This window comes from Acinonyx jubatus, chromosome B4 (genome assembly GCF_027475565.1).
Source record: "Acinonyx jubatus isolate Ajub_Pintada_27869175 chromosome B4, VMU_Ajub_asm_v1.0, whole genome shotgun sequence".
Classification (NCBI taxonomy): Eukaryota; Metazoa; Chordata; class Mammalia; order Carnivora; family Felidae; genus Acinonyx; species Acinonyx jubatus.
In genome coordinates this window covers 91,178,753-91,202,290 of record NC_069387.1, presented here as the reverse complement: position 1 = coordinate 91,202,290, position 23,538 = coordinate 91,178,753, and the positions used below count along the sequence as shown (strand labels likewise).

General features: G+C 38.4%; 1 long non-coding RNA gene across 2 annotated transcripts; it reads right to left on the bottom strand.

The window, feature by feature from the left end:
* Nucleotides 1-14,488: 14,488 nt before the first annotated feature.
* LOC113602825 (uncharacterized) lies at nucleotides 14,489-22,796 on the bottom strand. Of its 2 annotated transcripts, XR_008300329.1 has the most exons (5): nucleotides 22,589-22,796; nucleotides 20,708-20,777; nucleotides 19,762-20,087; nucleotides 18,135-18,197; nucleotides 14,489-16,009 (listed from the first exon to the last, which is right to left on the bottom strand). It is a non-coding gene; the product is annotated as an uncharacterized LOC113602825 (long non-coding RNA). The 2 variants fall into 2 exon arrangements; XR_003424354.2 differs by having other exon boundaries at nucleotides 14,489-18,197.
* Between the last annotated feature and the right edge of the window lie 742 nt (nucleotides 22,797-23,538).

Below are 23,538 nucleotides of genomic sequence, written 5' to 3'. Positions count from 1 at the left end.
CATTCTTCTTATTTTCTTATGGTGGTGAAGCATCCAGAGCAGGCAAATGATGAATACTTGCTGAATGAGTCAAGCAATGCTATTTGGTTGAGAACACTGACACAGACACAGAACAGACACAGAAAAGTCCTTTTTTTTTTTTTTTTAAACAAGCGTTGACATGGAACATCTAACATTTTAAAAAATATCAATTTCTCTTCCACCTTTTATGGTCATGCAAACTGCTTAGGGTCCCAAGTAGAGGTAATTGCCAAGTAGACATGACCATTGTTGAAGCTTCAAAGCCTCATATGTTAGGCACTCCCAGGACAGTCATTGCTACAAGGGTTGGAAAAGATAAGTCTAGGAAGTCTGGATAAGTCTCCAGCTTTCCCTGAAAGATCAGTAGGAGGCAATGGATTTAGCCCTCTGAGATTAGGGTGCCATGGAGGTAGGGGGCAACGCTAGCAATGCCCACCATTCCAGGAGTATCAGCTAGAGGGCCTCCCACGAGGCAAAACATCTATAAACCCATCTGTCCAGTCCCGGCAGGAGGCTGATCCCAACTTTCCCTGTTACTTCAAAAACACTGCATCTTTAGTTAATGTGACTTGAGACACTTGGCATGAAGAGTAAAACCAATTAGAAAGAAATAAAAAGCAAAACAACCTGGAAACCACAATCTAACGAGTGGGGCTCAGGAGGCAAAAAAGAAATGTCAGAGTAGGATGTGCTACATTTCCACACTACGGTACTGACAGCAGAAGGCTGGCTTTTTTTTTTTTTTTTTTCTGATAAAGTGAACACCCCCACATAAAGGAACATCAGACCTTTCCAAACTCAAAACTCATTGCTTGTTCTAACCTTCCAGAGTAGCTGAAGGAGATCTGTGACCTAAACAGGAACCAGGAAAGCAACAGCTCGCTCTTGCATTGGAATCTGGTGTATAATCTTTGTCTATCATTCGAAACTCCTCTTGCCTTGTAGATTGAGCTAGGGTGTGGCCAACAGGGCAGGGGTGAGTCTTGGCTTGCACAAGGTCAGGCCACCTCTGATCCTCGTACTTCAGCCCCATGGTACTGGTAGGGGAGGGAACAGCCAGTGGGTGTCAGCTTGCTGTGGTCTGACTGTCCTTTTGACATTAGCACTGCTGAGTTCAGTCTGCCTTCCTCTCCACGTGGGGTTGACTGCTCATTAAATAGGAAGGAAATAATAGAGACTATTATTCACGAAGATCAAGGATCCAAAGCTACTGCCAGTAGACTGCAGACAATACACATAAATGCTAACATTTGGGACTTGGAGATGAGCTGGAATGTCGTCTCAAGACCCATCCCATGATGCCTCTTTAAATCCACCCCTTGAAATATGCGATCTATGAGGATGCAGCTCCCTCTGCATTTGAAGGTTATTTGGGAGGAGTTACAGGGTATATGACAGTGAAAAGTGGCAATGTTAGTTTCTGAGAGAGACCACAAGAGAAAAACTGCATTTATAGTGGTGGTTAGACACTTTAAATTCTTAGTAACCAATTGTCAAATAATTGAACCACAGCCCACATTTTGATTAAACTAGGTCAAATTTAAGTTTGCGTTGCCTGACTTTTGGTAAAGTGGGCTGGTGTGGCAAAGAACCACCACAGCAGTGCTGCTCCAGTGAGTACACACAGTGAGACTATGGCATTTATTGTAAGTGTGCTTCTAGTCATAGCAGCTTCTGTTGTTACTGTACTTTCGGAAGCAAGTAAGTGAACTGGGTTGATATCAACTGGAAATTCTAAGGCTCCGAGGGCTATTCCCAGATTGATTGAACTGCTTACCCTTTATTTGCCTCAATTTGTTCAGCTAGAAATGTGGGCATGATACTAAGAATGGGGCCAGGCATAAGGATTAAATGAGATAATACATTTAACACCCGATAGAAAACCAGGCACATCGTAAAAACCTAAATAACAAGTGGCTATTATCTGAGCCTAGAAAATTGTTACCATCCCTATTTTTCAGAGGTGGGAAAGGAAGCTGAAAGGGTCCAGTAATTTCCCAAGGACACCAGACAGTAAATGATGCCATGAGCTTGGCACATGGATGGTATCCGGAGTGACCTTCCTCCCTCTTCCCTAATATGTGGTCCAGCCAAGGTAAGAACTCAGTCAGGGAAACGTACTGAAGTGAGAACATGGACTCCATATAGTGAATAAAGCATGTGGGGTGCAGGGCACAAGTTCTGATAGGTTTATCACGTCAGTGAGAGTTCATCAAACTAGAACAAAACCTAAGAGGTAAACTTGGGTAGAATCAAGGTAATTGGATGGACAGGGATGTGTTCTGAGATGCTTATTGGAGAGGACAGCACAAAAGGTCTGTGAGTGTGCCAACGGGGTACAGGAAGTGGGATTTGAAATCAGGGAGATTGGAATACAATGAAGAAACCAAGAAGAGGAGGCATGCAGGGCCATATTTTTCTCTTTTGAGCAAAATACATCCTTTGATTAAAGATATATTCCTCAAATTGGAATCTGAAGACCAGAAAACCATGGATATATTCTTGTGGCTTAGTGAAAATTAGTTTTCTGTGAAAGAAGTATGTACATAACTCAACTTTGGGAAATGCTGAACAAGGGCTGTTCTCTGCCCCTTGATAGATAACTGCATTGATTAGACAGCATCTTCACAGTAATCCAGACTTCAGAACCACTCTGTAAATTACTCCTTTCAATTATACAGAATTCAGCTTATCAATGATAGTGTCGCTTGCGTCAGAGGATAAGCAGCGTTTGGCTCAGGTCCAATGGTGGACCTGAGTGTTCATGGGGTTTCTTAGGTATGTGGATACACATTTATTTTATCTTCTAAAAAATTTTCAAGTTTATTTTTGAGAGATGGAGTGATTGGGGGTCGGGGGGCGGTGGCAGAAAGAGAGGGAGAGAGAATCCCATGCAGGTTCCACACTGTCAGCACAGAGCCCCATGTGGGGCTCAAACTCACGAACTGTGATACCATGACCTGAGCTGAAGTGAGACGCCCAACTGACTGAGCCACCCAGGTGCCCCTGATGGTACACATTTATATGTGGCAAAAGTTAAATCTAAAAATATCCAAACCTGAATCAAAATATATGATAATTAGATTATTGTGAATCTCCTGCTTTAGAGCTATACTATCAACACTTTCAGTTCCTTAATATTTTAAGGTTGCTTTCATTTTATTTTAAAATTATAGTAGTTTTTCTGTCTGTGAGCTTCAAATATTCTGTTGAAACACCTAATTGTTATCTCAAATCACATCACCTATTGCTTCCATGGTTTATCTCTACACATTGGATAAAATGATAAAGACCTAGGGACTAGGAAAACCACCAGATGGACAAAGACTGGATCTCTGGATTATTGCATGGAAGGAAGATGCTTGCTAATGTGAACACTTGCCCAGGAACTTTTACAATAGCAAGAAGCAAACTTCTACTGTGTGAAGATTCTACCTTTTAAAACCTTCTCAATCCAGTAACTCAATTGGAATAATTATTCTGATGCTGATACATTTGATTTCTTAGCTCAAATAATAGAACATCTTGCTTCTTGTCCTCCCAAACCAACAATACAGTAAGAATGACATAGTCATAACTATTGAATAAATGCCAATTGTTCTAATGAGTTTGGACATACCTCATCTCAATCTCATAAGAATCTTACATTATAAGATTTTCAAATCCTCATTTAAAAGATGCAAAACTGGTAAGATTAAGGCACAGAGAAGGGAAATATTTTGCCTACGATCAGACAACTGTCAAGTGGCTAGGTTTGGAAACTAGATTATTTTGACTCAAGTTATATTTTCTCCTGTAAATTTTCAACCATGTACCAGTTGCACATCCAAATCACAGGTGTGCTTATGGCAGAGACTGCTTCCTGCTCACTGAAATCCACTTCTTCCTACTGGCACAAGAGCCACACTGTAATTTCCTTCCTCCTTTGCACTTAGGTGTGGCCATGTGACTGACTTGTCCTCAACAGAATGAGAGCAAAGGGAAAATTCATGCCCCTTTCAGTCTGGTCCATTTAAAACTTCCCGCATGTGTTCCTCCATGCTAGTTCTCCCTCTGTTAGATGGAAGCAAAAAACAATGAAACCTTAAGGTGTGGAGGAGCCTGCAAGATGGAAAGGGTCTTGCTTACTGAATGAGTGTATGGAGAGGAACCTCCCTAGCAACCTCCCTTTAAACCATTTTGTGAGCAAGAAATGAATTTCTATGTGTTTAATCTGCTGACATTTTGGAATCTGTTTGTTGCTACAGCCTACCTCACCTCAACAGATATAGAGAAAAATACAGTTTCCTGGTCTGTTTTCTGGTGTCCAGACCTCCTGGGTTAGAATCTTTGTGATAAAGCTTAAGTATCTATAATTCTTAAAATTCATTCTCCTGAGTGATTCTGATGTATCTGGTCTTTGACAATTATGTACTTCATTCCACAACTGACCTTTTTCCCCCCTTACCTTGCTAAATCCTTTTAGTTGTATATCTTGGGGAAAGGTTTTTCCAATTTCAGTTTTGTCTGAATTTTAAAAGAAGTTATAGGCCAACAATTTTTACTGATTCAGAAACAGGTTCACTTATTTTTTGATATTTTCTTTAAAATTCAATCCATTTGAGCCAGGGAATTTAAGATGTTTCTTCTCATGATCAGTATTTTGGGTCATCTGTTTCCTTCAGTCCTTCCATCTGTCTGTCCATCCATCCATCCACCTACCTACCTATGTTTCTTTCTACCTACCATAGCTAAATAGCTTTCCTCAAAGTACTTTCCTTCAATTTTATTGTCTAGATATAGACTATTTGCATTGTACAATTCCTTGCAAATAACATACAGCAATTACAACACAAGAACTCAGTAGCTATTTATGTGTTTTGGTGATTACTTTGAAACTGTAAATGCTCCCTTAAAATTTGGAGATCAGTAAGAGTTCCAGATATGGTAAGGCCTCCCCCAGCTATTTTTGTAGTTTAAAATTGAGATCACATTTGCTTATATTATTGTCATTATTTTTTATTTTTTTAATTAAAATTCAAGTTAACAGACAGTATAGTCTTGGCCTCAGGAGTAGAAGCCAGTGATTCATCTTGTACTATATGACACCCAGTGCTCATCCTGGAAAGTGCCCTCTTAAATTCCCATCACCCATTCAACCCATCACTCCAGCAACCTCTCCTCCACCACTCCTCCAGCAACCCTCAATTTGCTCTCTGTATCCAAGAGTCTCTTATGATTGGTCTCCCTTCCTGTTTTTATCTTATTTTTCCTTGCCTTCCCCTATGTTCATCTGTTGTTTCTCAAATTCCACATATGAGTGAAATCATATGGCACCTGTCTTTCTCTGACTTATTTTGTTTAGCATAATACCTTCTAGTTTCATCCATGTTGTTGTAAATGGCAAGATGTCATTCTTTTTCATGACTAAGTAGTATTCCAGTGTGTGTGTGTGTGTGTGTGTGTGTGTGTGTGTGTGCGCCATATCTTCTTTGTCTATTCAGAAGTTGATGGACATTTGGGCTCTTTACATAATTTGGCTATTGTTGATAGTACTACTATAAACATTGAGGTTCATTTGCCCCTTCGAATCAGTACTTTTGCATCCTTTAGATAAATTCCTAGTAGTGCAATTGCTGAGTGATAGGGTAGTTCTAATTTTTTGAGGAAACTCCATACTATTTTCCAGAGTGGCTGCACCAGTTTTCATTCCCACCAGCAGTGTAAAAAGCTTCCCCTTTCTCTGCATCCTCACCAACATCTGTGGTTTCCTGAGTTAATTTTAGCCATTCTGATGGGTGTGAGGTGGTATCTCATTGTGGTTTTGACTTGTATTTCCCTGATAAGTGATGTTGAGCATCTTTTCATGTATCTGTTAGCCATCTCGATGTCTTCTTTGGAAAAATGTCTATTCATGTCTTCTGCACATTTCCTCACTGGATTATTTGTTTTTTGGGTGTTGAGTTTGGTAAGTTCTTTATAGGTTTTGGATACTCTTTATCAGACATGTCATTTTCAAATATCTTCTCCCATTCCATCAGTTGCCTTTTAGTTTTTTTTTTTCTTCTTATTGTTTCCTTCACTGTGCAGAAGCTTTTTATCTTGATGAGGTCCTAATAGTTTATCTTTGCTTTCATTTCCCTTGACTCCAGAGACCTGTCAAGTAAAAATTTGCTGTGGCCAATGTCAAAGAGGTTGCTGCCTGTTTCCTCCAGTAGGATTTTGATAGTTTCCTGCCTCACATTTAGGTCTTTAGTCCATCTCACATATAGGTCTTTAGTCAATTTTGAATTTGTTTTTGTGTATGGTTTAAGAAAGTAGCCCAGTTTCATTCTAACACATGTTGCTGTCCAGTTCTTCCAGCGCTATTTGCTGGAGACTCTTTTTTCCATTGGATACTCTTTCCTGCTTTGTTGAAGATTAGTTGGCCATATATTTGTAGATCCATTTCTGGGTTCTCTATTCCACTGATCTATGTGTATGTTTTTGTGCCAATACCATCCTGTCTCGATGATTACAGCTTTGTAATACAGCTTAAAGTCCAGAATTGTGATGCCTCCAGTTTTGGTTTTCTTTTCAATATTACTTTGGCTATTCAGGGTCTCTGTGGTTACATAAAAATTTTAGGATTGTTCTATCTCTGTGAAGAATGCTGATGTTATTTTGATAAGGATTGCATTGAATGTGTAGACTGCTTTGGGTAGTATTGACATTTTAATATTTATTCTTCCAATCCATGAGCATGGAATGTTTTTCCATTTCTTTGTATCTTCTTCAATTTCTTTCATAAGCTTTCTGTAGTTTTCAGAGTGCAGATCTTTTACCTCTTCGGTTAAGTTTATCCTTATATTATTTTATCCTTTATTTAACCTTTTTTCTGACTGAAATTGACTATGGAAACAATGCAGTGATATGTTTGATCTTTTTATCAGATGCCTTGAATATTTGTAATAGGATGATACTTAAGAGGTGGTGTGCATGAAGAAAGCCTTTGCTATATCTAGATTCATTGATAATTAGTAGAAAGCATCATATAAAGATAACTAATGTTTCATAGTGTGCTTACTGCATGCCAGGTGCCCTTGTAGGGACTTTGCATAAATTAAGTCCTTTAATCCTCAAAATGATCCTATGAGGTTAAACCCTATGTTTATCCTCCTTTCGTAATGAGGGCATCAAGGCATGTAAGCATGAAGAAAGATGCCCAAATTACATGGCAAGTAGGTGATAGTGTTGGGATATGAATCCATGTAGCCTTTAACTATATCCACACAGCCTATTTTAATAGGTAAGTATCGATTCTATGTGATTTTCCTTTCCTTCCATTCTACAAGTATGTTAGCTTCCTATTGCCTCATAACAAATTACCAGAAATTTTAGTGCTTAAAACAGTATACACTTATTATCTTACTGTTTCCACGGGTCAGGCATCCAGACTTGGTTTAGCTGGGTCTTTGCTTAGGGTATCACAATACCTATAGTCAAGGTATTGGCCAGGTCATGGGTTTCATCTGAATTTCAGGTTACTCTTCTGAGCTCACAAAATTGTTGGCATGATTAATTTCTTTATAGCTGTGGGACTTATTATGGCAGCTTGCTTCTTCAAGGCCAGGAAGAGGATCACTTTGTGACCTCACTGAAGTCCAAAAGCCTCTTAAAGGGCTTCCAACTGATTAAGTCAGGTTCACTCAGGGTAATCTCCTTTCTGATGAATTTGCCAACTAATTTGGGATCTTTTCCAAAAAATGTTTATTTTGAGAGAAAGAGTTAACAAGTGTGTGGGCTCATGTGTGGGTATAAGTGGGGGAGGGGCAGAAAGCGAGAAAGAGAGAGAATCCCAAGCAGGCTCCACGTTTATCATGAAGCTCCATGCAGGGCTTGATCTCATGACTGTGGTATCATGGCCTGGGCCCAAATCAAGAGTCGGACATGTAATGGATTGAGCCACCTAGGCGCCCCTAATTTAGGATCTTAATTACATCTGTAATATCCTTTCACTCTTGGCATAAAATGTAACCTAATCAAAGATGTAACTGAATCGTGCATGTAACACCAAGGGCATAGATCACGGGGGCCATTTTAGAATTCTGCCTACCACAAAGGCACAATGTCTGTTCCCTTCCTCTTTCGGTGAAGGAGATGGATAAGTACTGTCTTACAAGATGCTATCTCCATTAGAATCAATTCATCAATCTCAGCTTACAAAAATATCATTTGTTAAAAGTTTTATACATAAAACTTTCCCTCTTTAACTCCTTTCCAGAAGAATTTTTTGCACACTGAAGGAAGGTGGATGGTATAAACAAATAACTTTCTTTGAGTTTATTATAAATTTACTTTGACTAGTTTTCCAGGACATTCCTTAAGATAACCTAGTTACTTTTGTTCTATGATCACCCATTGGATAAAAATCAAACTACTTACTGTGGCAAACTAAGATCCCCCCTGCACTAACCAAACCTACCATGTTGCCCTCATCTCGTCTCACTGCCTTCTCATCCCATCATTCTATCCCATTTCCCTCATGCCTCAGATCTCTGCACATGATGTACCTATATATATGGCCAGTTTTATCTAGTACCTTTTATATCTCACCCTCCACCCCCTACCCACCAATCTGCTGGTATCTTCTCTGGTTCTTCAAGACCTGACTCTGTTATTATTTCTTTTGTGAAGCTCTCCCCAGTTTCCAAGTAGAAATATAAAAGCTGCAGAAAAAGGATTTGGGTTCTAGGTTTAGCTGGAGGGTAGAATGGATGATAATACTGATCTGAACCCCTTCTGAAGGGTCCTATCTCATTCTGGATTTAAGTATGTTATAGAAAAAAATACTTTAGAAGAAAATAAAATGGACTTAGGAAATCAAAGCTAAACTAAAAATATACATGTGGACTCTTAACATATTCTATCACTAAAGAGGTTGAGAAATAAATGTCAAATGTGTTCTCTAATGTCTGGGACTTTGTTCTTTTCTAACACTCCACTAAAAGGAGCCAGAGCTCTTTAAAGGCTAGGTAAACGTTTAAGTCTTGTGTGAATGCAGGGATGCTTTAAACATACCTAGCATAGTGTTGAAAGGACAATGCAGTCCATTTTGAGGTAGTTCCACTATCTAACTCAAAACCATTTGAGCATTAAAAAATAATTAGTCATAAACAAGGTTAGTTCATGATTCCATGAATCCATAATGATAGTCAAAATGGGAACAGGTGAAGTTCACAAAAGACATTGTGATGTGAAAGAAGGTTGAACATAATTAGATATGCTTAATTTTTATTGATTTTTAAGAGAATTGTGGTATTGACATAGGTGAGTGTTTGGTTTCTTTTATTGGATATATGGTCCTTTATTAAATTTAGATCTTTACTTTTCCTGTATGTAGGCAAGGTAAAGAGAATTACGGGTAATACTAGGAGTTATGAAAAAGAAGCATACCAAGAATAAGAAAGGTTGTGAACAGAAACGTAGGAAAACGTGTAGAAATCGAGGGTTGAAAGGAGATAGATTCGTCACATACCTAGAGTAAACTCAGTCTTTCATCTTCTAGGAAACAAAGCCTCCTGGATGATTGGACTAATTATCAAGAGATACTAACAAGCATAAGTTGATTATAATGCTAACAAATCATGCCAGAATTGTTTATAATAACGAAAGGAAAACAGTAGGTCTTGTGGGCCAAGTAAACCTTTAAGAACGTATCATTTCAGGAAAACATGACAGATTGCCAGAAACCAAAACTGTGTGAAAGATGTGGTCTTGGAAAGACCCACTAACAAGTACCCTGTGACTCTAGAAAGGAGAGAGGCGGGCAGGGAAGGCAAAAAAAAATGGCTACTGGATTAAGTTTAAATCACTCTGGAAATTTCAACCAGGGCCCAGGATTAATTAATTGATAATAGCCTGGAAACTGTAACATTTGTCGTCTGGGACAATATTTCTTCCCCTGTTGGTTAAAGGTACCTTGACACTAGAAGGTCTGGACTAACTGAGAAATATGAATAGGTGAGCCAGTAATTTTTAATATGCTAAATGAGTATACAACAGTAACTATCATTGTAACAATCTGTATTCTACTTTTCCTGTTAATCTACTTGTCTGCTCCTAATGTACAATATTGTTTATGTATGTATACTTTTAATGTATTGCTTATCATCTGCCTACCTTTTTCTCACCCTTTTTCCATTCTTGTCAGATATAAGCATAAGGGTCATAGCCTATTTTTAAACTGCTATATTGATGTATGACTGTCCAAAAATGTAGATATTTAATGTATACAAATTGTGTTTGGAGGTAAGTATACACCTGTGGAACCATTGCCCCAATCAATGCTATAAACTTATACATGATCTCCAAAAGTTTCCCCCTGCCTCCTTTGTTTTGTTGTGGGTTTGGGGTCTATTTTGATCACTGATGTATCCAAGAACCCAAGACAATACTTGTCACATAGTAGATGCTCACAAGATATTGAGTAATTGTCTCTCAAAGGTTCTTGTCTTTGTAAGTTGTGTGTTTAAGGTTTTTGAATCATTTAAGAAAAGTCAACTCATTAGACTTGTAACTACATTGAAATTTTAACCAGCATCTTGCTGTTTGAGCCTAACACAGGTTGAAGGACATTTCCAAAGAGAGGGAGGGTATAAGTGGAGAATGGTTCCATGTGCGTGTGTATCTGTGTCACATGCTGTTTTATGGCTAACCTGGCAGGTAGGATTATGTGCTAGCATAGACTTTCTGAGAGGGCAAGCCCTCTATGAAATGGATGTCTATAGAATTCCATTTTCTGGAGTTCTTATCCAGATGGATTTCAAGAGGGAGACAAAGCTCTTTACCCTTGGAGGGTGGGTCCAGGTATTATTTTCTCCTTTTTTCTTTCTTTTTTTTGGCTGAGGAAACGAACTTACATACAAGTTAGGTGTGACAGGGAGAATATTTTTGGAATCTCTCCAGATGCATCTTTCTTTGTCGATGAATTAGCTTCTCTCTCTGCAACCTGTCTACTGCTATGCCTTTAGAAAAAGAGACTTACAAAATACCACCTCAGAAAATATATAAAAAGATGGTATGCAAAGAAGATATAAAAAGTTCCTTATAGGTAATGGGATGTTTTCTCTTCCAATCTGTAGCTGCTAAGCAAGAAAGGAAAAGTCAGGGACTCAGGTTTTCAGTATATGAAACCTGCTCAGAAGGTTCAAAGAAGACTCCAGTTTTTCCCCTATCACTGCTTGAAATTCTGGCAAAGGCTCTTTGCCAACATACGAAGTGATAGAATAACCGTGGTGTTGGCAAGTAGCTAGATGGATGAGGCAGAACTTTGACTCCTGGGGTTCTAAAAGGTCCTTTAGGCCTCAATGAGTGGATGTGTTGGTGCTTAGAAGACCAGAGAATTGGCAGAGGCCCGAGGATGCACGAAGAGCTGTAGCGGGAGAAGATACCCCAGAGGCAAATGGTCGGGACCAGAGTATGTGCCAGGAAAATATTCAAAAGCCCCATCTAGACCCAGTAACCCATCAGCTGGGAGGGAACCAAACTGTTCGCTGAGGATCTAGAGGGCTTTGTCATGCCTTGACCTTGCTGCCATGTGATCACATCAGCCCCCTCCTCCCCATTTTGGAAAGAGCAGAGAAAGAAAGGGGAAGTTGGAAAGAGAAGAACCCATTTAAAAGAGAAGAGACACTAATACCTAATATTGGCAACCCTAAAGGGGTGCTTTCCATCCCCTGGTACCCAGTGAGGTGATGTTAATGAAGATGTGTAAATATATGATCGAAAATAAAAGAGCTGCATATTCTTCATATGTCTAGGTAGTATTTGGAGTTTCCAGCCCTGCTACCTGAGGGACATATTGAAGCCTACCCAGGTGTGAGGGGTGTAACTTCAGTCTCAGTCTGGATCCTTAGGACAAGATTCTATCCAGTTAGATCCAGTATTTAACATTTTGTTCTTGGATGTCAGCAAAACCTTGCTGCCCTACAAACAGTTGCTACATATAAACTAACTCAGCCTTGGAAAGTCCCCAAAACAATAGAATTCTGTAAGCATTGGAGCAAAGGTGGCATTCAAGCTGGAGAAAGGAAGAAATCCATCTGACCTGAGTTCAGGAAAGGAGGAATGTGATCTGGGATCCTGAGGGGCACATGGGCAGACAAAGGAATGATGGGAGTTGGGAAAGTGAACTCTGTTAAGCTCATGGTGTGTTTTGTTTTGTTTTGTTTTGTTTTGTTTTCTCTCGGTGTCCTTTCCAATATGGACTCACAGAAGTTAGATGCTTAAAGCAAAAGAATAGGATTAATTTCCATGGGCTCACACTGAGGTGGTCCTGGGTCAACCAAAATGTGATGAAGGCAAGTTTTGTTTTTGAAAACTCCACTCAACTGCATTAAAGAAGAATTTGGCTCTTAAAGGTATCACAGCAGTAAGAACAGTCAGAATTGGCAGATTCAAAAGATGATTTTCATGTATCAGTTAGAGCCAGGGCTGAACAGCTCTCATATCTACAGAAGAAAACTTAACCTTATGACTGAAGGTGATAAAGTAGAAATGAAATAATGAGCTCTATTAACAACAATACAAAAAGACTTTAGTATTTTTTAGACAATGCATTTTGGGACTACTCTGAAAAAGTAAAAAAGCAACATTGCAATGATCTCAAATATGTGAGAACAGTATAAATAAGTATTCCAAATAACGCACACCATCCTTCCTGACCCTGAGCCCTTGTATCGAGAATACTTACACAGTTTTTGGCTAAATTGTCAAGGTAACTGCCTCAGCTCTGTAATTTACTTTTACCTTTTTAGAGCGATTTGAGAGCATCAAGGGAGGAAGACGTGGTACACTGGTACTTCCAGCTATACAAGTGCAGTATTAGTCACGATCATCCTCAGACCAACATGGATGGTTTGGGATATAGAAATATCCTATTGATTCTAACTAACATAAACAGTTTCTCTCAAAATTCCTCATCTATGAAACGAACACTAGGTATTTTTATGCACCGTGGAGGAAATGACCTGAGTACAAAGACCCAAGTAAGGTGCCGTGTCATGCAGAGGTTAGAGATAGACCAGTTGGGTCCAAGTCCAAGCCTCCTATCACCTGCCCATTCAGACTGTTTCAGCAAAAACTATTGGCAGAATTGAAATAACTTTTAAACCATTAAAATTAAAACCATTCACCTTTTCCATGTATGTATCAAAGAAAAAAAGGGGTGGGGCTTAGGTGAGAAAGGAAGTAGAAATAAGAGAGTTGGGGGAATGATGGTAAGAGGAATAGGAAAATTTAAATTTTTACTCCAAGTAATTTCTAACTTCAAGATTAAAATACCATACGTATGTAAGGAGATTTCATCAGCCTAACATCAGTGAGATGAACACTCATTTTGATTCAGTTCTCCAGTTCAGGGCTGGCCTGGTACCTGTGTATATGGACTCTCTCTCCATTCCCTCTGCACCCCACAGTGTGCATCTACCTGTCACAGTGATTTAGAGACATGTTCATTGGTCCATACACAAACTGAACTCAAAGACCTTGGCCTCATTGATTCTGGACTAGTTCATCCCTCATTTTCTAGATTGGATTGCATTAGCCAGCCAATGGTTTTCTTAAACATCACCAGGAGAGAAAACATCACAATTTATTACTTCCAACCTATTTCAGTGTTGAATGGAGTGCTTAATCTAAATCAATAATGTAATTAATAAATGGATGTAGGTGAGCACTTTTGAGAACAATGCTGAGAATTTCATCCTTAACAAAAAAAATAAATTTTTCCTCCTAAGCTCGTCCTGGCCTCAGGACTTACTGTTTTCCCAATAAGTTTATTTCTGGAAGTAGCTAAAGAGAGATTTCAAACCACAAAATCAGAGTATCTCAGAAGCCAGTGTGCTTTGTTTGCCCTATTTCTTAATGTCTTATGCCCTCTGGTGGTAAAATCTGGGGACTTGCTGTGTTTTCACTTGAATTCTTCTATATATATATATATATATATATATATATATACACACAATATTTTTCTATGTATATTTTTTACCTTTTCATAAAGGAAAATGTTTTTAACATCTTTATTTTGAGAAAAAAAGTATCCTTTTATTTTGAGAGTGTGTTAAGTTGTCCCTTTAAAACAAAACTTTGGGGGCACCTGGGTGGCTCAGATGTTTAAGCATCTGACTTTGGCTCACGTCATGATCTCACAGTTCATGAGTTTGAGGCCTGCATCTTCAGGCTCTGTGCTGACAGCTGGGAGGCTGAAGCCTGCTTCCCATTCTGTGTCTGCCTCTCTACCCCTCCCCTGCTCTCACTCTGTCTCTCAAAAATAAATAAACATTAAAAAAAAAAAAAGAGAAAAAAAGAGAAACAAAAATTTTGTAACCAGAGATGGTAGGGGGTTGGAATGGTTTTTCTTTCTTTTTAATATACATTTTTCAATTTTTCCTTTGAAATAGTTTCAGATTAACAAAAAATTACAATTGTATAAAATGTAGTATAAAAGTTCCATAACCTTTTATTCAGCTTCCCTAAATATTAACATTCTACTTAAGCACAGCACAGTTTTCAAAATTAAGAAATCAACGCCATTGCGAAAGGCAAGAACTGCAACTTCACCAATGTCAATGTCTTGAAGTTGTCTGTGTGCTCCTGACCAGCGCTTCTACCTTCCTCCTCTTTGAGGAATATACTAACTTGATTATTTTATAATTTTCTGGCTATTTATTTTTGCTTTTACTACATATCCATATATTGCTAAGTAAGAAGTACCTCAGATTTGTTTGTTCTTGGGTGCTACAAAAATGATATTATACTGTGCGTGGCCCTCAGAGCCCTGTGGTTTTCATTTAACATTATACACCTACGATTCATCTCTCAAAGTATGCAGCTGTATTTCCTTCACTTGTGCTCCTATATAAATTCTATGGTGTGATTTGACAAAAGCTGACTTATCTATTTTCTCTTGATGGATATTTGGGTTGCTTTTGTCTGCTTTGTTTTATTGCAACTAAGAACAATGCAGGATCGTTCTTACATAGATCAACATCAGGAATGCAATATTTTGGGTAACCACTTAAATAGACCATAATGCCACGTTAAGATCTTGGGAGGGGGGAAGCTGATAGGTTAATAAGTTATATTACTGCTTTTGCCAAAAGAAAAAAAAAATTACTAGTGAAATTCCTTACACTGACTAGATGAGAGAAGGAAAACAAACAAAACAGTTCATACCTCATTCTCCTCCTCTTTGTCTACTGTGGCAGCTGTATCACTAATTATAGGGAACTGAGTGGGAGTCTGACAAGGACTGACTGGTGGGTGATAGCACTGGACTGGACCAGCAAGCCACATAGATTTAAAAGAGAGTGAGTTTCGCTGCATTTTAGACTTCATACGCACAGAAAACTACACAAGATTTTTGGCTATAAAATTGATAAACGCTCAGTTCTGGTCCACCTTCCAATTTGCTTCCATGGTGCAACCCGTGTGATCTTACAGAAATAAAGATAGTTAAATGTCATCCCCCTTCTTTAAATCTTTCAGTGGGTTCCCCTGGGTCTCTGAATAAAGGCAGAACTTCACACGGCCCCTCCTTCAGTCTCCAGGTGCAGTTCCATGCTATGCTTTCCCACACTGACACGCTAGCCATAATGAATACCTGCAGTATTTTGTCCCCCTGCATCCCATCCAGACAGCATCTTCTCCAGGAGGCCTGTCCGAATCCCTGCTATATATACCCCTTGCATGCCTTCTGGAGGGACGTGTTCTGACCCTCATTACGTTCCATTTTATCCCTGAATTGTCATTAAACTCTTGAGGGTACAGACTAATGTAAGATTCTCGATCCTAGTGCCATGCTTTGCATAGTAGGTACTTCATATGTTTGTTGACTGAGTGAATGAATAGATATTATTCTCTTACCTTTTTTGGCTTCTTGGCATACTCATCTCTCCTATAGGATATTTTTTTTCTTCCTGCAGGGGAAATGACTTTCCTATATCCTCAGGATTGTCACCATCATGAGCTGTGGATGGTCATAAACTTTTCACACTTTCAAGAGAAACCTCAAATAAGTGATCTGAGATGTTTTTTTAAGAAAATAATCACCTGACCTGTTTTTTCCACTTTCTTTTCTGTATGGGAATGATTTGTAGCTGTCATTGGGATGAATAATCCCTGGCCTTTTATAAAATGCAAACCCAAAAATGTTCTTTGAAATCTGATCATGCCATTTCTAAAAGGCATCACTTTCTGTCAAAACCCTGGTCCAATCCTGGCAATTGATATTTTACAAGTATCAGATGTATTCTCTGAACTGTTTTTCTTTACCTTTGGCAGTGGTAAGAGCCAGTTTTTATTGAGTACCATCTATGTGTCAGAAATTCTTCTGAATACATGGCATATGGGTTACTTTACACAGCAGATTTAATTTTTTGCCATTTTACAGATGAAGAAGCTGAGGAATACAGAGACTAAGTATCTTGCCCAATAGTAATAAAAGGAATGGAACTTATATTTTCAGGGGAGCCAAATCCAGAGTTTATATTCTAAAATTGCAATAGACCACTTTCTTCATCAATAATTCACCCTACCATACCTCCTGGACTATGTAATATTGCTTGTATGCCATATACATGTGTATGGTTATCTTCCCAATAAGGTCTTAAGATCTTTCTTTAGAGGGAATGTCCTATCTCTTTAGCCTCCACAATATGTAGTATAGTGCTAGACACATTTCGTAAATACATGCTCAGTTGCTTTGCAAAATTTAAATTCTCCCCTAGTCTTAGGAAACTGTATATAGGGTTTTAATAAGTTAAAATAAAGTACCATATTTTAAAAATCTCTAAATTTGTTGATCTAAGAAATGAATTTATGATATTTTTTATAATGCAGTAAGAACTCAAGAAGGGGAGGAGATCCTCATGACATCACCTATCTACTGTCTCTCTTCTCTATCGGGCCTCTAGATGGATGTAATGGTGTTTTGATGATATTAATGAAACTGAGTGACTTTTGACTTATTTTCTTTGTATCAACTGATTAATAAGCATTAATTTAACTCATTATCTTTCATAGCTTCCTCTCCTGAGGGCAATGGCTGTTCTCTGAAGGAGTAGGAAGCTTGTTGTTATTGTATGAGGGTGTAACTGAATTCTTTTTCATTCCCAAGGTCACCCCCAACTAAGCTTGTGTACTCTAACTCTAGTAATGATGTGTGTCTTTGTCACCTGGAATGCCACCCAATGCCTGAGAGATTAAAATATTCCCCGATGCCACAGTGAATGGGGTTTGGGGAGGGCATTGTGGAACCAACCGTCAACTCCAAGGAAATAATAACTTTTCATTACCAAGACCCTCTTTCCTTCATGCAGAAAGACCCAGCAGGCTACCAGACTTGCCTGTACATGTCTGAATTTACTGAATGTATGTTTACAAAACATATCTGGTAAGTTACAATTCCATTAGTATTCTCTCAAACCAATGTAAAACTAAAGAAAGCAAAAGAATAAATAATCGTATATATTAAATTACTGCCTCAAAGCTTCTGTAGTATAAGAATGTCTTGCCAGAACTTTTGCCATATTATTTTTTTATTAATAAGTACTTCTTGTTCTAATCATTTTGGATTACAAAAATACATGTTCATGGTCGAACTATTGGAAATCAGAAATGTATGTTTAAGTGTTTACTAATTCATAATCTCTTCACTCAAAGATACTCACTGTTAATATTTTGGTATATTTCCTTTCTCTAGATTGGTGGATAAATAGATTTGTAAGATAGAAACATAACTGACAAATATCTATAGATATAGATACAAATTTCCACTGACTCCTTTCCTTATTTCATGGGCATTTTCCCTCAATGCCCTTTTTAAAAAGGCTTCAAAATGTCTATTGATAACTATATAATGTTCTATTCAATCTGACATTGCTGGATACTTTGATGCTTTCACTGAATTGAACACCAGTTTGTGCTTCCAAATCTTGATAAGAGAGGAAAGTCAATGAGGAGCTACATAAACAGAGAGGGAGGTTTTCTAAAGGAACAAAGCAGCCTTCATCTGCCCAATAAAATCCTGGAACTAAAACATAAAGAAAAAGAAATTCTTGTTTTGAAAGAGGGCCTAGAACTCAGATGCTTACCTGAGATTTATCAAAGCAATTCAAGTCCAGTGGAGCTCTGTTCATGTCTAAAATCTCTCACTGCTGTGCAAGGGTAGGAAAGTGACAAAAACACATCTTTATCAGATTTACAGCAACTTCATTTTCTTAAGCTAAGTGGCATATATCACAAATACAACCTTACACACGGCTTTGGCTGCTCCTGGTGGTTACCAGCTGGTGGGAGGACATTAGGGAACAAAAATTGTAGACAAAATCAAGGGACGTTCTCTGAACCTTAGAATAGGCACAGCCATATTACCTCTACTTACGCAGACAATCTACCTTGTCTGTTACTGTGTGAAGTAAACACCTGCTTTGAGGTATATTTACCCGGAAAAAAAACTGGTGACTAATTTGTCAGCTGAAAGATCACAGACTGAAACGAATGAGATTAGTCCTAAAAGAAATTAGGCTGAGGGATGTAGCACAAAAACCAAAAAATTTCACTTCAGTATTGTGTACAATGAAGCATGCAAGGCTTTTATAGCACAGAAGTGCAAATTAAAATATATACTATTTTATACCTGTTAAACTGAAAGGTTTAAAATGAATGTGGCCAAGGATGTGGAGCAATGGAAACTCTCACACGGTGCTGGAAAAGCACAGGGCAGTTATGTACTCTCTCATAAAGCTGAAAGTATATATGCCTTTAAATGGAGCTTAGGGAAAGCCAGAGAAAAATTAGGGTGTTTTTTGTCATTTTTAAAAACATACTGAGATATAAAAGGTGATGAAACTTCAGGGTTAAATGTCTTGCACCCTCACTAAGCCTCAGGAGAAAGAACGTGGTGTACTGGTGTGCAAGGACCAAGCAGTGGGAGCATCTTTCTCAGGCACAGGTAACGCAGGGTGCATTGTCTATAGAGACTTTAAAAACAGAAAGATAACCAACTAAAAGTCATTCTGCTTCCTTATTACCACCCTACGCTAACATTTCTAAACAATATTCCTCCCTGAATCAAAGTCTTTTGTTTTTCTAATTTCTTTACAATTATTGTGGTAATTGTATATTTTTGAACTACCTCATCCTTTCATTATCATTGTTTTCTATGGAAGTCAGTTCAGAGAACTTTCAATGATTCAGTCAATCACTAATACTCACGGACTCAGCTACATAGTACCTCAGGGGATAACGGGATTGGAGGGAAATTTTCTAAAATGGTATATTATACCAAGCTGGCAGATAAAGGGAAGGCGTCAGTAGAATGGGAGAGATCAAAGAGAAGGGGTGATATATAATTCATCAAAGTCTGTAGGCTTTTGTAGTTGTGGTTCCCTTTGGTGACTCTGGGCCTGACCGTGACTGTGCTTGAAGAATGGGACAATAACACATGTGAGGCAAACAGAGACATGTAAAGTGCTTGCACACAAAGGCTCGCTCCCTTTTGGCCCTTGGGGGGGACCCTGTAATCACTAATGGATGTTCTAGATGATGAGTGACACATGGACTAGCCACTTTTGTTACCCAGCTGACATTAGGCTGATTTCCAGACATGTAAGTCTATTCTAGACCATTCTGTCCCAGGCAAGCCTCCAGCTGGTCATGTGAGTGAATACAGCTATAATTAGCCACACTGGCCCACGCGAGCAGAAACATCCAGCTTACCGTTAGAGTTGTGAGCAATGCTGTATGATTGTTGTCTTAAGCCACCAAGTTTTGAGGTGATTTGTGACACAGCAGTTATAAAGTCCTTGAGTAGATGAGTAAGGATGTCGTAGAAGGCAGAGGAAGAAGAGACAGATTGATCTTGGATATAAGATAATATATATCTATGTTCAAATCCTACCCCCCACCCAAACACAAACACTCCTTCTCCCACTTCCCCTCAGAGTGAGGAAAAAGAACGTAGGCTCTGAGCTGCAACTGTCAAAATTTAAATCCTGGCTTTGTTCCTTGTTGGCTGGGTGGTGTTGGACACACATCTTATTCACCTGTAAAATAGAGATGATGGTATTTACTTCACAAAGTTCTTGAAAAGATTAAGTGATGTATCATATTATCATGTGGATCACAATAAATGATCATAATAAATGTTTTAAGTGTTAGCTAAGTAGGTACCTGAGTGAAGATATAGCATAAATTTGAGGTGAAATGATAGGAAAGGTTGAGAAAATATGTATCAGGTGACATCAAAATTTTTAGGAATACGGGATGTAAGATACCTTCAGAAGTAAAAGAACAGTAAGAATCTGAGGATAAAGAAAATGAATAGTGGTGAAAATTTTAAGAAGGTAATTATGGAAGAATTTCAAAAAATGGTTGAGTGTCAGCGATAGTCTAATTGGAGTTAAAAAGAACAAATACATCAAACACTCGGTACAGTTCTGATTTTCTACAACCGTGCTCGGTAGCTCAGGGGTAGAATTAGCAAGAACAAGTAATGGGATCGTTGGGTGGCAGATAAGCAAAGAAATGGGATCATGGGAGCTAATACTAGAGATAGTTGGCCATATAGCCTAAGTTGACCTGGAAGCAAGAGAGATCATAAAGGAACTGACTGAGAGAACAGAATGGGGTCAAAGGGCAAGGAGTAGGAGTCATATAGACCTACTTGAAAGCTGGAAGCTGCAGGGGTGTCTGGGGTGGCACTGTGAGTGCAGGGCCTGACTCGGGGCTCAAACCTGTGAACCACAAGATCATGACCTGAGCTGAAACCAAGAGTCAGACGCTTAACTGAGCCACCCAGGCACCCTAGAATCAATATATTTTAAAGCTAGGAAAGGTTTCAGAGAATACCTCATCTAATTTTCTCATTTTGCTGATGAGAAAATTGAAACCCAGAGACATTTAGTGACAGAACCGAGTGACTAGGATCCTGTCTGCCTTTGTCATTTGTTTGTTTGTTTGTTTGTTTGCTTGTTTGTTTTTTCCCGTGTCACATGTATGTCCAGAGAAGAAGTCAGGTTCCTCAGGACAAGGACTTCTTTGAATCTGTAGCATTTACATGTTGGAATTCTCAATAAATACTCTTCCCAGTAACAAGATGCTTTACCAAACTACATGAGACAGCAGGAAGAGGAATAAATTATTGTGAACAGATTTTACAATTTAAAAAATCATTGTTTTTCAAACTCTTAGATGTATAAAATTTTCCAAACAAAAGGTATTTGAAAGGTTTTGTTTGTTATATAAGATCTTCAGGTGTTTCCATCTTTAAAAAAAAATTAATTTAAATCCAAGTTAGTTAGCATATAATATAATAATGATTTCAGGAGTAGAACCCAGTGAATCATCAGTTACATATAACACCCAGTTCTCATCCCAAGTGCCCTCCTTAATGCCCATCATCCATTTAGCCCATCCCCCCACCAACACCCCCCAGCAATCCTTAGGTCTGTATTTTAAGAATCTCTTATGGTTTGCCTTTCTCTCTGTTTTTATCTTATTTTTCCTTCCTTTTCCCTGTATTCATCTGTTTTGTTTCTTATATTCCACATAAGTGAAATTATGTATTTAATCTTTCTCTCACTGATATTTCACTTAACATAATACATTCTAGTTCTTCCGTCTTTGTTGTTGCAAGCAAAAGGAAGTTAATCAGCCTTAGTTTTGTTCCTTTAATTTACTGCTACCGTCTTTAGGATGTATGTGGACCAATTCAGTCCAGTGTAGGTTACAGATACTTGTTTGAATCCCAGCAGAGGAAACTTCTCCCATCCAACCCTTTTGCCAATTAACTGGAAGAAGCTTACCTTTGGAGTTACTGATTTTAATTTCATTGTGGAAAAAAGAGCATCAGAGTCAATTTAATAAACAAAAATCTTTATGCAATTCAACTTAATTTGATAGTATGGATTGGGGAAAAAAGTGGAAAAAACAAAAGTAAATATAAAACTTGGGAGCTAAACCAATATTGTTGCCAGAAATTACTAATTTCTTCAGTTTTGAATTTTAATTCCAAAAAAAAAAATCAATCTATTACCCAAGATTATTCCTTGCCTGTAATATGTGATTTGTCATTCATTACCTTGAACAACTTATTCTCTGAACCCATTTGAAAACTGAGTACGGAGCCTGCCATTTTCATTCCAAGTCTACCTGTGACCATGTTAAGCACGGTCACAACATAGTTGAATCAAAGCTCACTGTGAACACTATCACAATTTAATCAACACTCTACATGATCATTTCAAGATGGTAGCTCTGAAATTTCAGGACAAGCTTGTGAGCATCCCGAACTAGAAAAACTCTTCTAGTAATTCTTCCCCTGAGCTTAGTTGGGGCATTCCAGACATGCAGCCATCCTTCCCACTCTCCACTTCACCTTCCTCCTTCCCCTTCCTCCCTTACAACAGAGAAATGACAACCGCCACCCACTTTCAGTCAGTTCTCCTAATTCCACCCACAGCAGTCCAAAACATAAAGAAAACACATGTATTTGTTTAAATATGTAACTTGCAGACAGCATTTTCACAGAAAAAAATATTCTCACCCTCTTGGTGCTAGTCCTCTGTGTATTTTTCTTCCAGACTTATTCTTCCCCAAATGACTACAGTTTTTGCTGGCATTTCTCTGAAAGTATATTCAAGCCCTCGTTAAGACTCAGAAGGGCTCCCTGAATTTGCAGGCAGCTTCCTGTGGGGCTGACGTTTTTCAGAATGCAAGCCTGGTATGCAGAAGGTGGGCAAGGTGTTTGAAAAAACAGGAAGCACCTGTAAATGTGTGACTTTATTCCTGGAAGCCGAAGGCTCCCTCTGAAATGGTTGTAGATGCTTCCTGCTGTTTCACCTATGAGCGCTTTTTCAAAGCCTTTAAGTACTTTAAAGACCAAGAATGGGCTTCCAAATGGCAAGATTATTTACAAAGTCTGGTGTATCCCTGGGCATGGTGGAAATCCATAGCTTTTTTATTTTGTTTCCCACGCAGCTTTCTCCTTTTGCTGGGGATATTGATATGCATGTAAATTCAAGTAGGCTTTTAAAAATTATTGTTATTGCGGTAAAAACATAATATGATATCTGCCCTCTTAATACATTTTTAAATGTAGTGTACAGTATTGTTAATTATAGACTGGATGGAGAATAGTAGATCTCTAGAACTGTTTCATTTTGCGTGACTGAAACTTTAGGCCCATTTAACAGCAACTCCCAGTTTCCCCTCACCAGCCCCCCGGGCAACCAGCATTCTACTTTCTGCTTCAATGAGTTTGACTGTTTTAGATAACTCATTTAAGTGGAATCATGAAATATTTGTCCTTCTGTGACTGGCTTATTTCACTTAGTATAATGTCTTCAATGTTCCTCCATATAGTAGCATATGACAGGATTTTTCTTTTTTATGGCTAATATTCCATTATGCATATATACTATGTTTTCTTTATCCATTTATCTGTCAATGAGCAGATAAATGTTCATTGGGTTGTTTCCACCTCTTGGCTATTGT